Source organism: Choloepus didactylus, chromosome 18 (genome assembly GCF_015220235.1).
Source record: "Choloepus didactylus isolate mChoDid1 chromosome 18, mChoDid1.pri, whole genome shotgun sequence".
In the NCBI taxonomy this organism is placed as follows: Eukaryota; Metazoa; Chordata; class Mammalia; order Pilosa; family Megalonychidae; genus Choloepus; species Choloepus didactylus.
The window spans coordinates 59,517,058-59,536,735 of record NC_051324.1 but is presented as its reverse complement, the minus strand read 5'-3'; the positions used below and the strand labels follow the sequence as shown (position 1 = coordinate 59,536,735).

At 46.3% G+C, this 19,678-nt stretch overlaps 1 protein-coding gene across 16 annotated transcripts in view; it reads left to right on the top strand.

Annotated features, from left to right (window-relative positions):
* The window catches only part of MAPT (microtubule associated protein tau), a 110,351-nt gene that overhangs the window by 21,270 nt on the left and 69,403 nt on the right, over positions 1-19,678 (top strand). The window contains exon 1 of one of the 16 annotated variants that reach the window (XM_037808064.1): positions 10,939-11,297. The exons of the other annotated variants lie outside the window; for them this stretch is intronic. The gene's annotated coding sequence lies outside the window, so the exon portion shown is untranslated. Of the gene's footprint in view, positions 1-10,938; positions 11,298-19,678 lie in introns of those variants that run through there. 16 annotated transcript variants of the gene reach the window in all.

Sequence of the window (19,678 nt, the reverse complement as noted above, 5' to 3'; positions counted from 1 at the left end):
TTCCAAAGTCAGCCCATCCCACTGCTAACGCAAATGCTGCTTAGCCATCTCCTGGCTGCTCATCTCTCCCTGCACCTACTGACCTATTCTTAGCCACTCAGACGATTTTAATCATTTTATCACTGTCATGCCTCGCGCAACAAATGGACATGAGATGCAATTTACCCTCCTCTTCCTGCTGTTCTGGGCCCAGGTAATGGAGGAGGGCTGACTCAGGCTGAATCTTGCCAGCCCCCTCCTAGCTGTGTGACCTTAGGTAAGTAGCTCAATCTCTCTGAGCCTGATTCCACATCTGAAAAATGAGAATAATAGCACCTCTCTTTCAAGATGCTGTACTTCTGCACATCAGCCATGATAAGCTGCCATCCTGGTGGAGTTGTAAATGTAGTGAAAGGAAACGTGCCCGTGCTTTAGAGGACTTTGTGAAGGGCAAGTGGAGAACCCAAGGTGGGTTACTGGGTTACTGGGTTACAGAGGGACTCTCCTTTTCTACTTTCTACAATTTTGTATTTGTTTGGATTTTTCCAAATTCAATGGGCCTATATTTCTTTTGATATGTGGTTAAGTTGTTTTTATTGTTATACAAGCAACATATAGATTCTCAATATCAAAAATTCAGACAACAGAAAAAACAACACAGATATCATTTTGGAAAAAAAAAATCATTGCTTCAACTCCATGTCCAATCCTTCCCATTGTTTTGTGTCTTTGCTCCTCCATCCACCCACCAGCGACACTAACCACATGTGCTCTGCCGGTTGCCACCTCTCCAACCTCATCCTGGCCACTATGCCCTCCTCTGGGCCAAAAGCTGCTTCCTCTAGGGACGTTTCTTCTTGGACTGATTGTGCTTCCACTTACATCCAGTAACTGAGGAAATGGGCATCCCCCACCCCCCACCCTCTGAGTGCAACCCCACACTGAGGCCAGAGCCTGCACCCCAGCCTCTCACCTGCCCCCACCTGTTTCCTCAGACCCTGCCCAGGGAGCCCTGCCCAGGCTTAGCTCCTGTGGCCAGACCCACAGCTGAAATGGGTTCACAGCCAGGGCTGCCTCTGGCTTGCTTGGCCTCATTTGTGTGTTTCTTTCTGTTCCTCTCCCACCTCCCTGCAACCCATGCTCAGAGTGGAGGCAGGTGGGGCTTCAAGCTCAGAAGGGCTTAAAGGGGCTCAAGGTAGGTCCAGCAGCTCAAAGCCACTGAGATGTACCTCAGCCACATGTTCTGTTTCTGGACCTTTGTGGGGTAGCCTGGGCACCTGGCCTCAGGTCTAGAGAAACCTTGCAGGTGAGCTGTAGGAATAGAACGCAGGTGCCGAGAACATTCTCCCTGGACTCCCACATGCTTTGTACTGATCATCAACCTCAAGTTCCTTTTTGTTTTGTTTTGTTATTGTTGCTGGGGGGGGGGGGGTGGATTTAGCCTATCCCTGCCCTCCTGTCACCTGGCTGGCACCCGATGCTGTTGATCAGTTGCCTGGCAGGAGTTGGCAGACGTTTGCTACTTAGTTCATCTCATTTCAGCTCTGTAACGCCCCATTCAGCTTTGTAGGTACTATCTCCATTTGTTCAGCTAAGGAAATTGAGACTCAGAGTGGCTAAGTAACCTGTCCAGGATCCCTCAGCTCCTCAGGGCCATGCTCGGCAGTGCAGTGGCCTCGAGGACGTTCCCGCCTGGGCGTTGCTGCCTCGAGGGGCTGCCACTTCCCCAAGCTGCAGTGCTAATTACATTGGTAGAGAATAGTATGAAGGCCAGCATGTGGCAAGCCTGTACGTCTTGGCACAATCATTATGCAGCATGACAGGTCATTAAATACTTAATAAGGAATAAATATGAATGTGAGAAAAACCTGATTGCACAGATTTTTTACTCCTCCCCCACCCACACTTTTAATGATAGTTTAAGGACAGTTCCTCTTTAGTTGTCCATGTGTTAGGAAATGTTTGTGAAAGAATTGGGTCAAGAACCTTAATGCACACCTCTGTTTAGATTGAGGGCCTGGTGGAGCAGGCTGTGGGAAGTTTCCTCTTCTAGAATGGGCGGTTGGCATCCCTGGCAGAAAAGTGCGCTTCTCGGCATCCATATCCAATCCGCTGGCAGCCATTTCACAAGTGTGCCCTGGAAGACAAACTGGGTCACAGCATGGAGGCTGCACAGCGTCTCCAGGCACAGCAGCCAGCCCTTCCTGCCTGAGGAAGCCGGGGGCCTGCAGGGGTTACAGCCCGGAAGGAAAGCTGAGGGGCTTCTCTGAGGGGCTTCTCATTAAAGAGGTAGACAACAAATCACTTGGTACCACAAGGGACAAGATGCAAAAGGCCCAACTGAGCATCATGTCATGGAATGCCCACCGCCAGGAGGCGGCTGGGGGTGCAATGGGGTGGGGCAGGGCTGCCTCTTCGTCCAGCCTCCCCAGTAGTGTCTCATGGAATCGTGGGCCCATGATGGCCAGGTCATCTGGGCTTTTCAAGAGAACTCAGAAGTTTTCAAGTGTTGATAACTGATTAAACAGTCTCAAAGCTCCCTCAGGTCCAGACATAGTGGTGAGCTGGGCTGCAAGTGCTTGGGGGCAGCTTGTCTGGGTTACCCTCTATCTAGAGGTATTCAGGCTGGACAGCAGGAAGCCCTTCTGAGGCAAGGCTTGTGAGACTGTGGGGAAAAGGGGTCGATGGCTATGGGGTGTTCTGAGTTCAATCCTGCTGGAAGTAAGGAGCAGGGAGCTAGAAGATTCCCCTTAGGGAGATGTAAAGCATCTAAGCCCATGACCCTCAGCAAATGTCTTTTGAGGGACTGATAGTCCCTGGAGCCCCTGTGAACTGGTTCTGTATAATGGCTGACTGCAGCTGTTCTCATTCCCAACAGGTGGTATCTTTTACCCATCGAGGGTTCCTTTGGTCTGATGCATGTCAGTCGCCATCTTTTAACTAGTGTCCAAACGAGTTAGCTTTAAAGGGTTTAGAATGCCTGGCAGGGGGTTACTGGGAGCTCAGTCCCTGTCCTTGAGAAGCTCAGAGTCTAGTTAGGGAAGAAACACACATACACACACACACCATGGTTTTACAAGTCAGTTTTGTGTTGTGCCCATGTGCACTAAAGGTGTTATGTTGAGGTGTTTTGACATACAAAGATTCATATAAAGAGTGGACGCCCAGAAGAGAAGTTATCTGAAGGCTTCCGTTCCAGCGTTGTTTGTCTTCTGTCACGACTCAAGGTTTTTCACTGAGAAAGGATGGGGACATGGTTCAAAGACTGGCTGACATTGGGACCGGATCCCCACCAGGACGTCAGGCAAGGCTAGGACAGGACCCTGAATGGATCAGGAAACACCTATGCAGCCAGAAATAGAGAATGGAGGTAACTAAACCCAGTCCCAATTCCTGAGTTGACTCAGGTCAAGCGAAACCATCAAGGGAGTCAGCAAAGAGCGAGGCAGGGGGGCAGTAGTGGAGGCAGCATTTTCAGGGAGCAGTATGGGGACAGATAGAGCCCAGATTCTGGGTTTAGAACTCACCCTGTATCCTGTTCTGCCACTCCTTAGCTGGGTGACCGTGAGCCAAGGCCCTTAACCTCTTGGAGCCTCAGTGTCCTCACCTATAAATGGGGGTAGTCATATCTTCCTTGCTTGGGGTGTTGGGAAGGTCAGGTAAGATAGCATGTGTGGGAACCCTGGTGGGGAACAGGCACATAATAAATGCTAAGCATCTCTCTTTCCATTCCTCGTGCTGGACGAAGAATTCAGCTGTGAATGACACAAATCTCTGTCTTCTGGAAGCCTGAGAGGATTGGAGAATTTGACCCAATTTTAGAACAAATGGATACAGAGTCTGGTTGAGGTTCTGGGTGGGCACGAGCAGGGAGCTCCCCTACCCCCAGGTCTGGCCACGGCCAGGGCAAGAGTGGCCCCTCCATGGCTGGGTTAGCGCGGAGGCCCCGTCGGGTTTACTCCTAATTCAAGGGCATGAGACAGCCCTGGGAAGGGCGGCCTGGAGCAGGTCTGGCTGTCCTTGGTTTACCTGTGGGCACTGGGGAAATGACCTCAGGGCTCTGCATGGCTCTGGATTCCTCCTGCAAGAGGCAATCAGGGGTGTTGGTAACAAGATGTGAGAATAACTAACAGTGCCGAATGGTGCGTGAATGAGGTGGAAAGGGGAAGTTCATAGTCATATATGTCACCAGAAGGAAAGTTGGAGGTCAAAAGATGGGAATGTATAAAACTGAATCCTATGGTGGGCAATGTCCATGATCAACTGTACAAATACTAGAAATCGCTTCCATGAACCAGAACAAATGTATAAGAATACAATTAGAAGTTAATAATAGAGGGGCATGTAGGGAAGAACTATATACCTATTACAAACTATATACTACAGTTAGTAGTATTTCAACATTTTTTCATAAACAGTAACAAATGTACTACATCAATACTAGGAGTCAACAATTGAGGGGGGTTGGTTAGGGATAGGGGAGGATTAGAGTTTCCTTTTCTTTTTTTTTTTTTTCCATCTTTCACTTTATTTCTTGTCTGGAGTAATGAAAAGTTTCTAAAAATTGAACAAAAATTAAGTGTGATGGATGCACAGCTGTATGAGGGTACCCAGGGGCAAGTGATTATACACTTTGGATCTTTGGATAATTGTATGGTATGTGAACAATCTCAATAAAAATGAAAAAAAAAAGTAATTTCCCTAATTAAAAAAAAAAAAAAAAAGAGGCAATCAGGTCTCTCAAAGCCTTTCTCACCTCTGCAGCACGTGCTGAGCCTGCAGCTGTTTGTTGACTCAGCAAATATCACCCTTGCACGGGCCTTGACCTACCCACTTCATTCTTTAGTGATGGCCCCCTTCTTGAATAACACAAACCAGGGAGAAATAGAATTCAGCTCCCACTTCCAGGAGTGTGGTTTGCATTGAGTAAATGTGTCTGGCAGTTGCACTGACAGGCAGTGAGGTTTCCTGCACATGCTTAAGCACTGTTACGCCTGGTTTAAATCCCAGCTCTGCCAGGTCCCCAGCCTTGGGCAAGTCACTCGGCCTCTCTGTGCCTGAGCTTCCTCCTCTGTAAAACTGGAATAACAGTACTGTCTGCCTTATAGCGTTGTTAAGAGGATCAAATGAATTAAGACGTGTAAAGTGCTTACAAGAGAACCTTGCATATAGCAAGTGTGGTTTGATTAAAACAATAATTCCTTAAGTAAATTCTGTGTGGATTTCACAAGTGCTTCGTTTTGCATTTCAAAACCACGCTCTGTCTCCCTTGGAATTCAAACCGTAACTGCTTCGTGAAGGTGAGTCTGGCCCAGCAAATCTTGCCTGAAGTGGAGAGAAGGCAGCCTCCCAGCCAAGATGGTGACATCAGGACATGGCGTCCCAGCCACCCCAACAGTGCTCAAAGTCTGGAATCTCCAAAGCCCATTTTCAAATGTAAGCGTAAAGACAGGTGCATTTTAAGTCACCTGTCACTCCGAGGCGCCTTTGCACTGCTCACCATCATTAGCAGACCTGGTGGGGACTCTGGGCCTTGGGCAGGCTTCCTTGGCTCCCAGCCCCACTCTATTCATTCATCACTTGCTCCTTAAGGCAAACAACATAAAAAACAGCGGAAAAAAAAAAAAAAAAAAAAAAAAAGCAGCGCAAAAGACAGGGGAGGACAGGCCCCAGAACTCCAGTGACGTCACAGACCTGGCTTCTCTCCTGGGGTGACTATGATGTCATGCCTGCCTCCCCCTAGGCCATGCAGCCCCTGGGGACCCAAAGTGTTAGTTTCCTTCACACGTGTATACCTGTGTGTGCACATGAGCCTGTGTGTGCACATAGCCTCCCTGCAGGCCACAGTCAGCCCGTCTCAGCCTCTGGTGGCTGCTCCTGCCCACCTGGAATTGGGGTGACCAGCCAGGAGCTGCTTATGGACGGCCAGCCCAGTGGAGTCTTAGCAGTCCCCTGAACACCACGAGATGGGGCATTGCCTTGCAGCTTTGTAGCTGAAGTCCACCCTCTGTCAACCTGCTCCAGGCAGAGCAGAAGCGGTCCCCAGAGTCCGCGAGAGGCCCAGCCCTTTGCTTAGGTAAGGAGGCTGCGCTCCCTGCGCGTGCCTGTGTCGGGGGAGTAGTGACGGGGGAGTGGTGACGGCCTGATGCACGTCTGGTCCTTCCCTCCTGATCTTCTCAGCTGAATTAGGTTGGGGCTTGTTGTGTTGTTGGCAGCGGGGCTGGGGGCCTGGGGGATATAGACTGGGCGTCAGTGGTGATCAGAGGGTCCTAAACAAATGTAGGGCACGTGGGGGTGGGTTTAGTTTCCATTCCCTGCTCTCGCGGCATTGGCACATTTCATCCCTTATCGGCTCCTGCAATCCGTCACCTTTGCTTTTCCTTCCCACTCCCTGTTTCTTGTGTTGGATGCACGATAGGAATTCAGACCTACATTTTTGTGGGTTTGTTTATTCATGCAGCCACCATTTCTTGTACCTGCTGAAGGCCCTGGGATGTGGTGGTTTCTGCACCCCCGCTCCTGGGTGTCCAAGGTGAATGATGATTTGTGCTGGGTTTGATGGGTTCTCTCCTCCAGGGCTGCACCTCTGTCCGTCTGTCCCCCCCAGGGTTCTTAACCTCATGCAGCAGCCCTGGTAATCTCAGCTCCCTCCTCAGTTCAGTGACAGGCTCAGCATGCAATGCCAGTGGGAGTCTGCTCCCATACAATGCTAGTAGGAGTAGAGATTCGGACAAATTTCCCAGAAAGGCAGGATGTATAGAGAGCCTTAACCACCTTGCTACCCTCTGACCCAGAATTTCTCTTCTAGAAATATACCAAGGAAATAATTAGAAGCATTGAAAAACGTTATACACTAAGATATTCATCAAGGTGTTGTTTATAATAGGGTATCTTAGAAGCAGGCTACTCTGGGAAATGGTTACATACAATAATATTTAACCATTCGAAAATGTCTGTGACATTTTCAATGACATGAGAAAACCCTTCCAACATAATAAAGGAGCATGCTACGAAGTATGTATTCAGTACAATCTTGACTACATTTAAAAATGCATGGGAAAAAACAGGAAGGAAACATACCAAATTATTAATACTGATGTCCTCAGGGATTGGGTTACAGGTAAGTACTTCTGCTTCTTTCTGCTTTCCTGTAGCACATGCATATGTTGCTTTTATAATAAGAAAAATATCAAGTTTAAAGTCAGGGGGTAAAGTATATTTTAAAAGTACCGGCACAACAAAATATAATTCTTAACTGAATCCTGGATCAAAGGCACTATTGGACAATTGGAGAAATTTGAATATGGACCTATTACAGTGTCAGAATGTAAGTGATGTGGTTGCTCCCCAGGAGAATGTCCTTGTTCTTTGAAGATGTGCTTTTCTACACCCTCCCTTTCACCTTGTTACCTTTTACTCATCTTTTAGGTCTCAGCGTAAACGTCCCTTCTCCAAAAAAGTTCTTAGGGGTGAAGTATCATGTCATGATGTCTGCAACTAATTCTCAAATAGCTCTGGAAAAAAAAATTATACACAGAGAGAGGGAAAGCAAAAGTTGCAAATGTTATCAAATGGTGAATCTAGGCAAAACGTAATATGGGTGTTCTTTGTATTGTTCTTGCAACTTTTCTGTAGGTTTTATATTTTCCAAATGAAAAATTAGAAGCAGAGGGTGGGGAGTGGGGAGGTAGTATCTGTCCACCCTTGAGCTTTCCTTTGGAATGCTGGAATAGAACCTGTGTAATTTGACAATTTAATTTGTTTTCCATTGTGAGCAAATGGTCCTTAAATGCTGGTGGGAGGGCTGTGGGGGTGTGGTGTCTTCAGAAGGTGGAAGCCAAGGGCCAGACCCCCAGGGGTCCAGATGCTCGGCTCAGCTGTCCTGGGTCAGCGTTTCAGCGCGCTGACTCAGCACCCTTCTGTTCCGCAGAGCCCTCTCTCCCAGCAGCTTTTCTTGGGCAGCTCTGCTAAGGCCAGACACTCCCCCATCCCATGCCCTGGGTTCCATCCTTCCTCCTCTCCTCCCTTCTCAGGAACCTTGCTGAGCTTTTATTTTATTTCCCCCTTTCCTGTTTTGTTTGATCCTTCTCAGACTCCCTCCTGTCAGCATTTAAGAGATTTAAATAATTTCTCTCTTTAAAACAAAACAGTGCCCCCTTCAGTCAGCCACCCCAACTCTCTCCTCTTCCCAGGCACATATTTTATTTCAAGCATTGTTAACGCTTTTGCAGCCTCCGTTTCCTTCCAGCCTGAACTTGGCTCCTTCGCTCTGTACCGTAATCGCTTGTATTGGTCAGGAGAGGCCAGGCTTATGCTGCAGCACAAACCAGCCCCATATTCCAGGGGGGTCACACACCTGGTACATCTGCTTTCCTCATCCTGCAGCCTTAGGGGTCATCTCTTAGTTCCTGGAAAACTCTCTCCATTTTCCTGTCTTGGGGCTTTTGCATGTGCTGCCCCCCCCCCACGCCACCCCACCCCACCCCCAGCTTGGAAGGTCCTTTCCTTCCCCCTCCCTATCACCTTGCTAACTTGATCTTCATCCTGTGGGTCTTAGCAGAAACCTCGCTTCCTCGGGGATGTCTTCCTCAACTCCCTCCACACAGTGTCCTGTCTTTCCTGTAACTTGCTGTCCTTCACTTGTGCTGCTTGCCTCACCTGCTTATCCACTGTCTCCCTCCCTAGACACCCTCACCCCAACACCTACATGCTGGCGCCCACCTTAAGTACACATTCACCCAAGGAATTTTTAAAAGCCACACTGCCTGGCCCCCATCCAGGTCAATGGAATAAAAATACTTGGTGGGGGCGGGGAGCAGCCTCATTGTATATACATTTTTAAGGCATTGTAGGTAATTCTAGCGCACAACCAAGACTGAGAACCTCTGACCTACAGTGTGTTTGATAATCAATAACTTTTTTTGAATGAATAATAAACCCCTGAAAAACTAACCTTTCCAAACCTATGTCTCTTTTCTGTAAGTTGATGGGGTGGGGGATAGTGGTAAGGATATTTTCCTAGGTAACAATGTGTCAATCTCATTTCAACCAGGCTTTGTTATGTAAGTGCCTTGGTGCTTTTACAGCCTTATCTCTATGGGGAGGGTGAGATTACACCCATTATACAGACAAGGAAAAGTTACTCAAGCTGAGGGCACAAAGAGGCAGAAAAGAATTTCAGGGTTCAGCCAAGGTGTGCTTGTCATTTTTTTAATACATTTTTTTATTGTGAAACTTAACATATATACAGAACACTAATAACTTTCAAAGTACAATTTAACAAGTAGAGAGCAAATTTCAAAGGATGTTATGGTTTACATTTCCACAATTTCAGTTATTTTCTTATTGTGAAATATAGCATATATACAGAAAGATGATAACTTTCAGTCTAATTTACCGAGTAGCTGTAGAGCAAATTTCAAAGAGTGTTATGGGTTGCAGATCCACCATTTCAGTTATTTCCTTCTAGCTATTCTAATACCCTAGCGTGTGTGTGTGTGTTTGTGTGTGTGTGTGTGTGTGTGTGTGTGTGTATAAAGATTCAGTATTCATAATACTTTGTTGACTCCTATCTTGTCTGTTGTTTGTCATTTTTTTAATATTTACAATTACAGTTTTATTATAGTAAAAAGATACAAAGAAGCAGCCAAAAGAAGAGATCTGTAGAGTGAGGTCTGGGATGGTGTCAAATACAAGTTTCATGTCCTCTCCATGTGGAGTTAAAATACACCATCCTCCCAGCACAGCAGCAATGCGTTTTCTCAATCATGGAAGCTCTTCCGAGCGTTGAGTGCCCTGAGCTTATATGGAGTATCATTACATAGACATGATTGATAGAATCAATATCCATGTGATTGAACTCAATCTGCAGCCCCCTCCCCTCTCAGAGGTCAAAGCCCAACCCCTTAATCATATGGTTGGTCTTTCTGATGGTGCCAGCCCCTACCCTAAGACTGCTGTGAGATTGGCCAACTCCCTCTCTTCTCATTTGTTGCTTGTCATTTAACTGTAAGTGATGGAAGCACAAAGAAGCTGACTTAAGCACAGAAGGTCATTTATTGGTTCTTGGATTTGAGAAGTCTAGGGATAGTTCTGATTTCAGGTACAGCTGGATCCAGTCTCAAATGATGTCTCCAAGAACCTGGTGTGTACCCTGTCTTGCTTGGCTCACCTTGCCTCTGAGTAGTCTTTCCCCAGGTGCTGGTAAAAATGGCCATCGGTACCTCCTTGTATCCTGTTTAGTGGGATATATAGGGAGAATGCAATAAATTTTAGCCCCTACCACAAAACAGAAACAAAATCATCATTACTTTTTATTGCAACTTAGATATTCCTTCTTTCCTCATTATTCCCTCCCACTTGCAATTCCTAAATATAGAGGGTGCTGATAATTCCCCACTTCCCACAATTTGCACTTGTTTATTTAAAATACCAGGATTACCTGGCCTTTGTTTGCTGCTGAAGCACAGGGTCCCAGGGGAGCTGATAAAGGGTGCCCAGCCCCTTCAAGGGCTCATCCTCCGGCAAGCTAAGCTCCTTCCTGGATACAGTTGGGCATGCTCTGCATCCCTAGAGAAGTTTCCAGGCTGCCCACCTGCCCATGCACAACCCCACAATGCTTTGGCTCTACCCCATTGAATTTTGTGTTGTTATTGAAAACTGAAGGAGGGAGAACGTAAGATGGTACTAGGCACTCAGAAATAGACGTGATTTCACTTCATCTCAGGAATGCCTTTAAAAGTGAGGTTATATCCCCATATTACAAGTAAGGAAAGTGAGGCTCAGAATGGTTAAGCTACTTGCCCAAGATCACACACAGATTAGAACCAGAATTTGAACCCAATCCATCAGCTTCAAAGCCTGTCTTCTTTCCTCTACTCCCTGCTTAATCCTTTAATTTCCAAGATTAGACCCTTTTATCCACGATACCTACCTCCCATCCCCAGAAAAAGGTGAACACTGTTCAGAAGGTTCCTAGCCTGGGCTCACTCCAAATTCGCTTCATTTTGCTGTGTCATGGCTGCCTGGTCCCTGCCAAGAGACTGGGAAGTGGGTCACGGCTGCAGGGACCACAGGCTCCGGCTGCTGTAGGGGCCTCCGGCTTCCAGACCGGGCAGGGGCCAGACCCCTCTGGGACACCACTGTGCAGGCCGGGCTCTGACTCCTCACTCCTGAGAAGGCTTCACAAACCTGCAGTCTAGAATTCTCTGTCACTGTGGCTGCTGTATGAGGTGGTATATTTGGAGAAACGGACATTGGCCATGAACAGGGAAATTGATGGTCTGGAGGGAAAATATTCTTCATTCTCTTGCAGATGTGTGAGTAACTGAGACTGGCTGGTTATTGAAGGGGGTTTGCTCCATCATCACGTGCCATTTAACAGGACAGTAGCATACTGAATGATTTAAAATAGACTATATAACACATTTCTTTTCAGAAGTAATCATGAAATAAGATGATCACAATAATGGCCAGAAAAGAAGCACAGATGATAAAGACACACGGGGCAATGCTGTGAAAGTACCGAGGCATTGGTCCTGCTCCAAGCAAGCTTCATAATAAAGCTTGGTTGAAATGTCATTTCCTAGGAAAATATCCTTAGCATCCTATCTTACAGAAAAGGGACACAGGTTTAGGAAGATTAATTTATCAAGGATTAATTTATTCATTCAAAAATATTTCTTTTCTTGAACTTTGTATATATAATTATGCCAGCAAATTTAAAAAAATATAAATTTGATGCTACAAAAAAGGAAAAATGTACAGCTAGTTACAGTTTTTATGTCTACCTGAGTGTTGCTCTTTTGGTTGCAGTCTGATATAGTAATATTTTTTGTAAATAATTTTTTAGTTACTGAAAGTGAATTTTAATAAAAGCAAAACATCTGCATAAGTTGCCTACAATTAAACAACTACTAAATAGCGTCACTGATACACCGCTTTATTTTCTTGATTCATTCATTAGTTTTAAACAATAGAATTAACAATTTAAAAGGAAGAATAAATTTCCATTTTAAAAATATTGCTCAAACTCCATGAAATATAGTCATATATGAGGTAAAATTTGCAACCAGACAGAAATATTACACTTGGCAGTTCACAGTCTGTCATTGTTTTAAATGTTAAAACACGAGAACTCCAAGTGATCACGAAGAATGACAGAACTGGAGTAACTTGGCTTCTGCTTCTTTGTCTTTAAAATCACGGCACTACCAGTTTTTTTAGAATCGATGTCTTAAAATGCAGGAATACGGGTTGGGAGACAAACAGCATCTGCAGTGAGCTCATCTGAATTGTTGGAACTTAGTCTCAAAACGAATGTATGTAGCTGCATCCTCGTACGTAGAAGCCAACTGTATAGCTGGGAGTTCTCCAAAAAGATTCCCTATAGAAAACAAGGTTTACTAAAGGATAAGCTTTTTAAACTGCTAATTTGAACCTTACTTATTATTGACACTCAACAGCAATCTCACCAATTGTTTATAACGAAGACCAAGAAAACAATTTTCAGGGAGGAGTATCTTACCACTGATGTTTAGAATTATCAGCACATGGTGCTAAAAGCAGACTGACTCTTAATTTTATTATTATTTTTGAGTTCTCCACAGACAGTGCACTCCTTTATTGCTTGTCCTAGGGCAGCTGATCCCACCACCCACTTTTGGTCCCAACCCTTTTCCTAGAAGCTGCAGGGAGATGGCAGAATATCTGTCAATCCTCCTAGTACTGGGCAAACTGAGGCCCTGCGTCACGTTGTGGCTTGTTTGCTCAGGGAGGCTGAGGCTGCTCGCTAGGTCCCAGGTCTCTGGAGCTTCAACACAGCCGATGGGACGAGCACTGGAAGCAGCAGCTCTGGGTTCAAGACCCTGCAGAGCCTCCAAGTGTCTCTGCTTACTAAATGTTTTCTGAGGGGTTTTTGCTTTGTTATATTAACTTCCTTTTAAAAAATGGCAGACAAGCGATAAAATGTTAGACTTGAGAAGGCTGAACCAAGCAGTTGGTTGTAACTACATCCTAGCAGGTATTTTTAGGAGGAATGCTCTCTCCAGTCACTTTGTCAGTCGATTCACTCTCAATTGAGAAAGAGGCTTCCCTGTGTTGTTTTTACTTTGCCTTACTGGTTTCTTTAGTTAAATTATGATCATTAACGGTCATGAAGCATGGAAATGAAGCACGTGTTTTTTTGTTTGTTTGTTTAAAAGAGTAGTTTATATTGTGGTTTTGATTTAACTGAAAAAAAACACTTGTTGGACAATTGCCCAAATGATACCATCATCCATTTGACTGGGAATGTGTGTCCTGCTGGCTGCTTGGTCACCAATTTTGCTTGCTGAGGTCACTCACCGGCCATAGACTGCGGGCAGCCCACAGCCAGGTTGACGTAAAGTCACCTATTCACCAGAGACGATGAAAGCCGCTTTCTGAGCTGCGGGTACAGCCGAGGGAGCTTTCTGCTCTAGGAGGCAGAGAGAATTTCTTGTCTTCCTTTGCCGTTGAGTAGCTGGGCGACTTTGAGCAACTTGCTTAGCCTCTCTCTTGCCTTATCTGTAAAGTGGAATACTCTTCTCCTTACCAAGAAAAAGGTGGACCCTGGACCCAAGGCCTTTTTGAGTTTCTCCCCCTCTTAGATGGACTTCTGATCCTACTGACTATTTAAAACCACAGGTTAATAATTGGGAAAAGCCAAAAGGATGCAGTTTAGATAATTAGGTTGTTTCTCTCTCTCTCTTGGGCAAAGATGTAAACAGGACAGGGAAGGAATTTCCTGAAGTGGTGCCCTAAGGGCAGAATGCTCTGGGGTCGGCTGCTGCATTCAGGAGCCGGTCTCTGGAACTTGAAAGTCGACTTTGACAGTGAATGGGGTGCTGAAGATCATCCCCCCAGAGAGGCCTTCCCATCCCTGCAGCCCCTCTCCGGCACTGTGCTGCTGTCCCGCACTGCCTCTGCTCCCCGCCCCCACAACTGCCCCCCTCCCCGTCTCCTCCTTCCCTCTCCCTCCCCCTCATTCCTTGCACAAGGTTTCATGCTATTGCAATCTTTGCTAATGAGAAAGTTCTGGCTGGGGCTTCTTAGCTTAGTTATGTAACCTGCCAACCCTCCTGGTCCAAGGAGCACCCTGGACGGGCAGGCAGAGGTGGCACACAGCCAGGCTGGGTTTACTTACCATTCCCACCCCCTCGGGAATGGTGTGGGAATTTGGACTTTGCAAGAATTAGCAGCTCCTCCACTGGCCCCAGAGCCAAAACTTCAGGATACATGTTCTCCATCCTTTGTTAATTTCCCGGCAAACTGGACAGGCACAGAGAAAGCCTGATGGCGGCTGTGGCTTCGTAGGTGGCTCAGGGCTTTCAGCTGGTGCATGCTTGAGTGTCTCTGCACTGGGCTCCTCGGAAAAGACTCCTCTCTTAACCACCGCCTCTTTGACCAACGATGTCCCTTTGCCTGGAGATGTCCCCTTTGCCTGATGATGACCCTGTCACTGCACATCTCCAACCCAGTAGGAGGAATTTAGTCCCCCTAAGCCTGCCCACCTTCCAAGTGTCTTAGATCAAGTTCACCTTCTCCCCAGAGCCTTTCCCAGATTCCTTGAGCCCTTTCTTCTCCCAGCAACTCCAACCTTTGTCCCTAGCTCCTAATCCGTGCTCCGCTCCCAGCATCACAGGCTCTTTGGGCTCAAGCCAATCTGCCCTTTCTCCTCTGACCTTGGACTGAGAGCAGAGAGCGTGTCTTCCATCCCTTTGCCCAGCACGGAGCCCTGCACGTAGTACAGTGTTTTGTAAATTGGGTCGACTTTGGGGTCACTTTGCTCTGAAATGATCCCTGTGTCATTCAGTATTTGCATATATCTCCCTGGCCAGACTGAACACATCCGAGGGCAGGGGCCACATCCGCTCCTTTTCCTGGGTCCCTGGCAGGGGCTAGTATATGCCTTCCTCATCATCTAGTCACTGCCCTGGTCCCCAGAAGTCTCTCCAGCTGCTCAGCCAGCGCTGGCCTCCTCAGTCCTGTTTACAGCACCCCCTTCTGCCTGGCCACCCTCCTGTCCACAGGTGTCCTGGACGCATGGGCACGGAACACACTCAGCCTCTAGGCACAGCATCACTGATGCATTTTGTGTATAGGAAGCTGCTGTAAATTTTATTTATTATGCAGCCGACTTATTGGAAGCAGCTCCCAAACCCACCTCGGAGAGTGTTGTGATTGGTGAGCCTGTCACTTAGGAGTCCGCTTTTCTCTCTGTTAATAATAGATGCTTCGTAAAGCCCCAGCTTGGCAGCTCTGATTTGAAAGTGATTTCAACCTGAGAGACTAATGCATAGGCCTGAATATGTGCCTTTGAAGCACAAAGCCTTGCTGTCAATTAACCAGATTCTATCCTTTGGGAGGGTAAAGGCCCTCCCCCAACTGCATCATTAACTCCCCCAATCGCATCATTAACTCCCCCATCTGGATATTCCCCAGACTTCGCCTGTTCAGGTGAATCCCAGCTGGGTTCCTGAGTCCGGGAGGCAGCAAGACCGTGCGCGCCAGTTACGTACACATGGCGTGTGACACATCCAGAGAGAAGGATCCCATTCCATCACTCCACCCCCGGGAGAGGGTTCTTCCCTCAAACTCACTGTTCAAAGCACAAAAGCAGCCCTCCCTCTCCCCTCCAGTTTCCGCTCTTCACTCTTCGTCTGCAAATCCGTCTGTGATGTGACGGCCACACGGTTAGTTGTCAGGGGTGTGTCTCATGCTTGTGGGGTCAGACCCCTCCCCCATTCACTTCCTGTGTCCAGCATGGACCAGCGTGCATTTGGCATCTGTCTTGGTGCCCCAGCTGTGGAAGTGTGGAGGGTTGGGGCCATAGAATGACAGAGCTGTGAAGAGGGAAGCCCCCTCCCCTCTGCCCTGGTCTCCAACCCCACCTCCTCCCTTCCGGAAAGCAGATGGGAGAGAAGGGGGGAGCGGGGTCCAGCAGGGGATGTGGAGAGGAGGGGGCTGTCATTTAGGGGCTCTACATGTGCACAATCGGACAGAGCAGGCCCTGTGGACTTCTTGTACCATTTGGCTTGAATTTGAAGGAAGACTCTACTGTGAAATAGGAAGAGCTTTGGGGGCAAACAAACCTGATTCAAAGCCTAGCTGCAAGGCCTTAGAAAAGTGCCTTAACCTTTCTGAGATTCGGAGCCCTCAGCTGCAAAACGGGGCTGTCAGTAGCTACCTCCATAGAGCCCGGAGTTCACACTTTGCCTGCCACACAGCAGGTGCCCTAAGGCCATGTCTTTCCTTCCTTTCCCCAAAATCAGGTTGTCGTTAAATACTTGTCCACATCAGTGAGCAGACTTACAGCAATTAACTAGTTTTCTACGTGATGCTGTAACAGATCACTGCAAGCTTAGAGGCTTAAAGCAACACACATTTATTATCTTGTAGCTGTGGTTTCTCTGGGGCTGTGTGGCTTTCTGGAGGCTCCAGGGCAGAATCTATTTCCTGGTCTTTTCTGGCTTCTAGAGGCTGCCTGCATTCCTTGGCTTGTGGCCCCTTTCATCTTCAAAGCCTGCAGTGGCCAATCGAGTCTTTCTCACCCAGCATCAGTCCGACGCTGACTCTTCAGCCTCTCCCTTCCATATTTAAGGGCAGTTCAGGGTTATCTCCCCATCTGAAGGCCATCTGGTTAGCAACCCTAATTCCACCTGCTACCTTCATTCCCCTTTGCCATGTCACGTAACATACAGGTTCCAGGTATTAGGGTACAGACATCTTTGGGAGGTGATTATTCTATCTACCACATTAACTAAATGCAAATGTATATTTTTATTTAATAGATGATTTAATAATCTTTTTAACACAGTCTGGAAGAGGTGGGATTAAGTATCTAAATTAGGATACAAATACTCTGACATGGCATGTCACTTATTATCAGATCTTCCTAAGTAAAGTCTGTTCCTTTGCATCCCTGTTGCAGCATCCTCATCTCAGCTGTAATTTTTCGGCCTAGACTGAGTCTTGAAATCACTGGCCTGAGGCATTGAGGCCTTCTTCATCCCTTGGTTATTGCTCCCTGGAAAACGCTATCCAGAAGATAAGTGGAATAGAATGGAAAGGCAATTACACCTCTTTAACTGTACGTGGGCTTTCACAGAGTGGTTTCTAATTGCTGTGCTCTTTCTCTTGAACTAAGGAACTGAAGTGCCAGTGCTGGGTCTTGAACAGATAATGATGTGAAGTGACTTCATCCAGTAAGGATCAAGTCACAGGACAGGCATACCTGCTCCCCAAAATGTTTCTGGGGCTCTTGTAAGAGGGCACGTAAGCCAGGGAAGCTGAGGCTGACCTGGCAGGCTGGGAGACCCCAACTCCCTGTCCATAGGAGGATTGAAAGGGTCTCTATTTTTAAAAGCAAAAGAGAATAAATGTAATTTTGAGGTTCTTTTGCAATTGTTTAAAGCATCTTTATTGAGAATATAATTTATATACCATAAAATTCACCCTATTTAAAGTATACAATTCAATGCTTTTTAGTATTCCTTTATTTTATTTTATTTTATTTTACTTTTTATTTTGAAATAACTTCCAAATTATTATGGACAGTTGCAAAAATAATACAAAACCCATAGAGGACTCTAACATACCCCCCACCCAGATGCTCAGATCCACCAACTTTTAACATTTTGCCGCATTTGCCTTATCATTCTCTCTCCCTCTCTCCCTCTCTCCCTCCCCCTAATCTGGCGATCTATTTATCTATTTTCCAAACCTTTGAAAGTAAGTTGTATACATCATGCTCCTTGAACACTTAATGCTGCCGTGTACATTTCCTAAGAACAAGAGTATTCACTTATGAGACCACCGTAAGTGCAGTTACCAAGTTCAAGCAATTTAGCATTTGATATAACGTCGTCTATAGTTAGGCATTTCTCCTCCACTATTAGTTCCAGTCCAAGATTACATATTGCATTTCATTGTCATTGTCTCTTTAGTTGCTATTTTATTTTATTGTGGAAACATGTAGACAACATAAACTTCCCCATCTCAACCCTCCGAAGCGTACCGTTCAGTGGGATCAGTCATGGTTGCAGTGTGCCCTGCCCTTCCTTTTCGGTGTTGATAGTGATTCCTGAGACCCCTGGAAGACCCAGAAGCCTCTCACGTATGTGGCGGGGGGTGTCCGAGCCTCATGTCCTGCTCCACCTCGACAGCACCCAGGCATTCGGAGTCCCCCTCTGCGTCTACTCCCGGGTGTGGTGTTTTGTCATTTTCCAAGGATCTCATTTTCTCTTGCGTCTGTAAGTGCTTTGTACTCTCTCGCCAGCTTTTTCTCCTCCATCCACACATCCTCTCTTCCTTCCTCGACTGTAATTTCTGCTTCTGAACATAACTGATATTCAGGCCATCCCTTGGCCATTCTGCTAGACAGAGGCTGCCTGAGTTTTTTTTTTTGAAATATGTTCTTGGGGCCCAGAATTTAAATGTGTGCCCCTGGCCTTGTTTTCCTGTCTCTGCCTGATCCAGATTTCTGTTGTGTTGATTTTAATTGATCCAGATTTTGTCTACCTGGATTGGATCTGGTTCCAAAGTTGCTTTGAAATTCTTTCTTTAAAGGTAATTTCTTCACTCCCTGCAATTGTCCATTTTCCCCGGTTCTAGCTGGAGAGTCCGCTTTGTCAAGCATGAGTGCTTTATCAGAATAAGAAGGGCATGACCAGGGCCTCCATGCTGGGCAATGTTTGCATCTCCTTAATTTAATTTAAATACAAAGTTGTAATGATAAATACTGAAACTACTTTGCTAACTACAACAGCTGCAGCGAGATAGCCTGGTTGCCCTGTTATCTAAAAAGCCTGTATTTTCCTATTCAGACATGGCCAGAGACCCTTACGGCGTACACTTCATTTTGGAAGTTAAGTTTTTTAAGGGCTTATAAGGATATAAATTCAATTCTGTGGGGCTCCCCACATCCCTGCTACTCTAAATCCCTTTTGGCACAAGGTGGATATAAACGCAGGAAGAACTGCATGTCCCTGTTGTTCGGACATCTAGCATGATAGCTTACGCTAGATCTTAGAGAATCACACTTGCCATTGGCAAGGGTATTGATTTCAGAGTGTTGTGTGCAGGTGTCTGTGGCTTTCTGCATTAAACATGTATTTAAAAAGCTATACGTCTGCTGTTAGCAAACCAGGTCCCTTTGTCTTAGTTTCCTTACTGCGTGCTAACCTTTCCCACCTGCTGTGTACCTGTGTCTTCTTCCTGATTGATCACAGACTGGCCTTCCTGCAAGAATCAATATGAGAGTTCTCAGCCATGGTGACCCATCACCAGGCCAGTGCCCGTAAACAACACGTGAAGTGTGAGCAAACGAAGCTTTCAGACAAACGGTGGGAAATGACTGTTACAAGGGTGTTTTCTTTTTCCAAAATGAGAACGTTTGTTGCTTTCTATCATCATAAACATAAGACATGTTTATAAAACAGTAAAATAGAACAGAAATGTCGACACTAACAAGAGAAAGTGCCCCTAATCCACTTCTCAGGAAAAAACGTCTTTTCAGTGTAAAGCCTTTTGGGGTTTTTGTCTGCACATATACATATACAGTTTTTGTTTTTTTTTTTCCTTGTTTATAAAAATTCTGCACATGCACATTTCTATAACTGCTTTCTCACTTGGTACTATGTTCTGGGCCTCTCTCTATGCTAGCGGACACGGTTCTCCC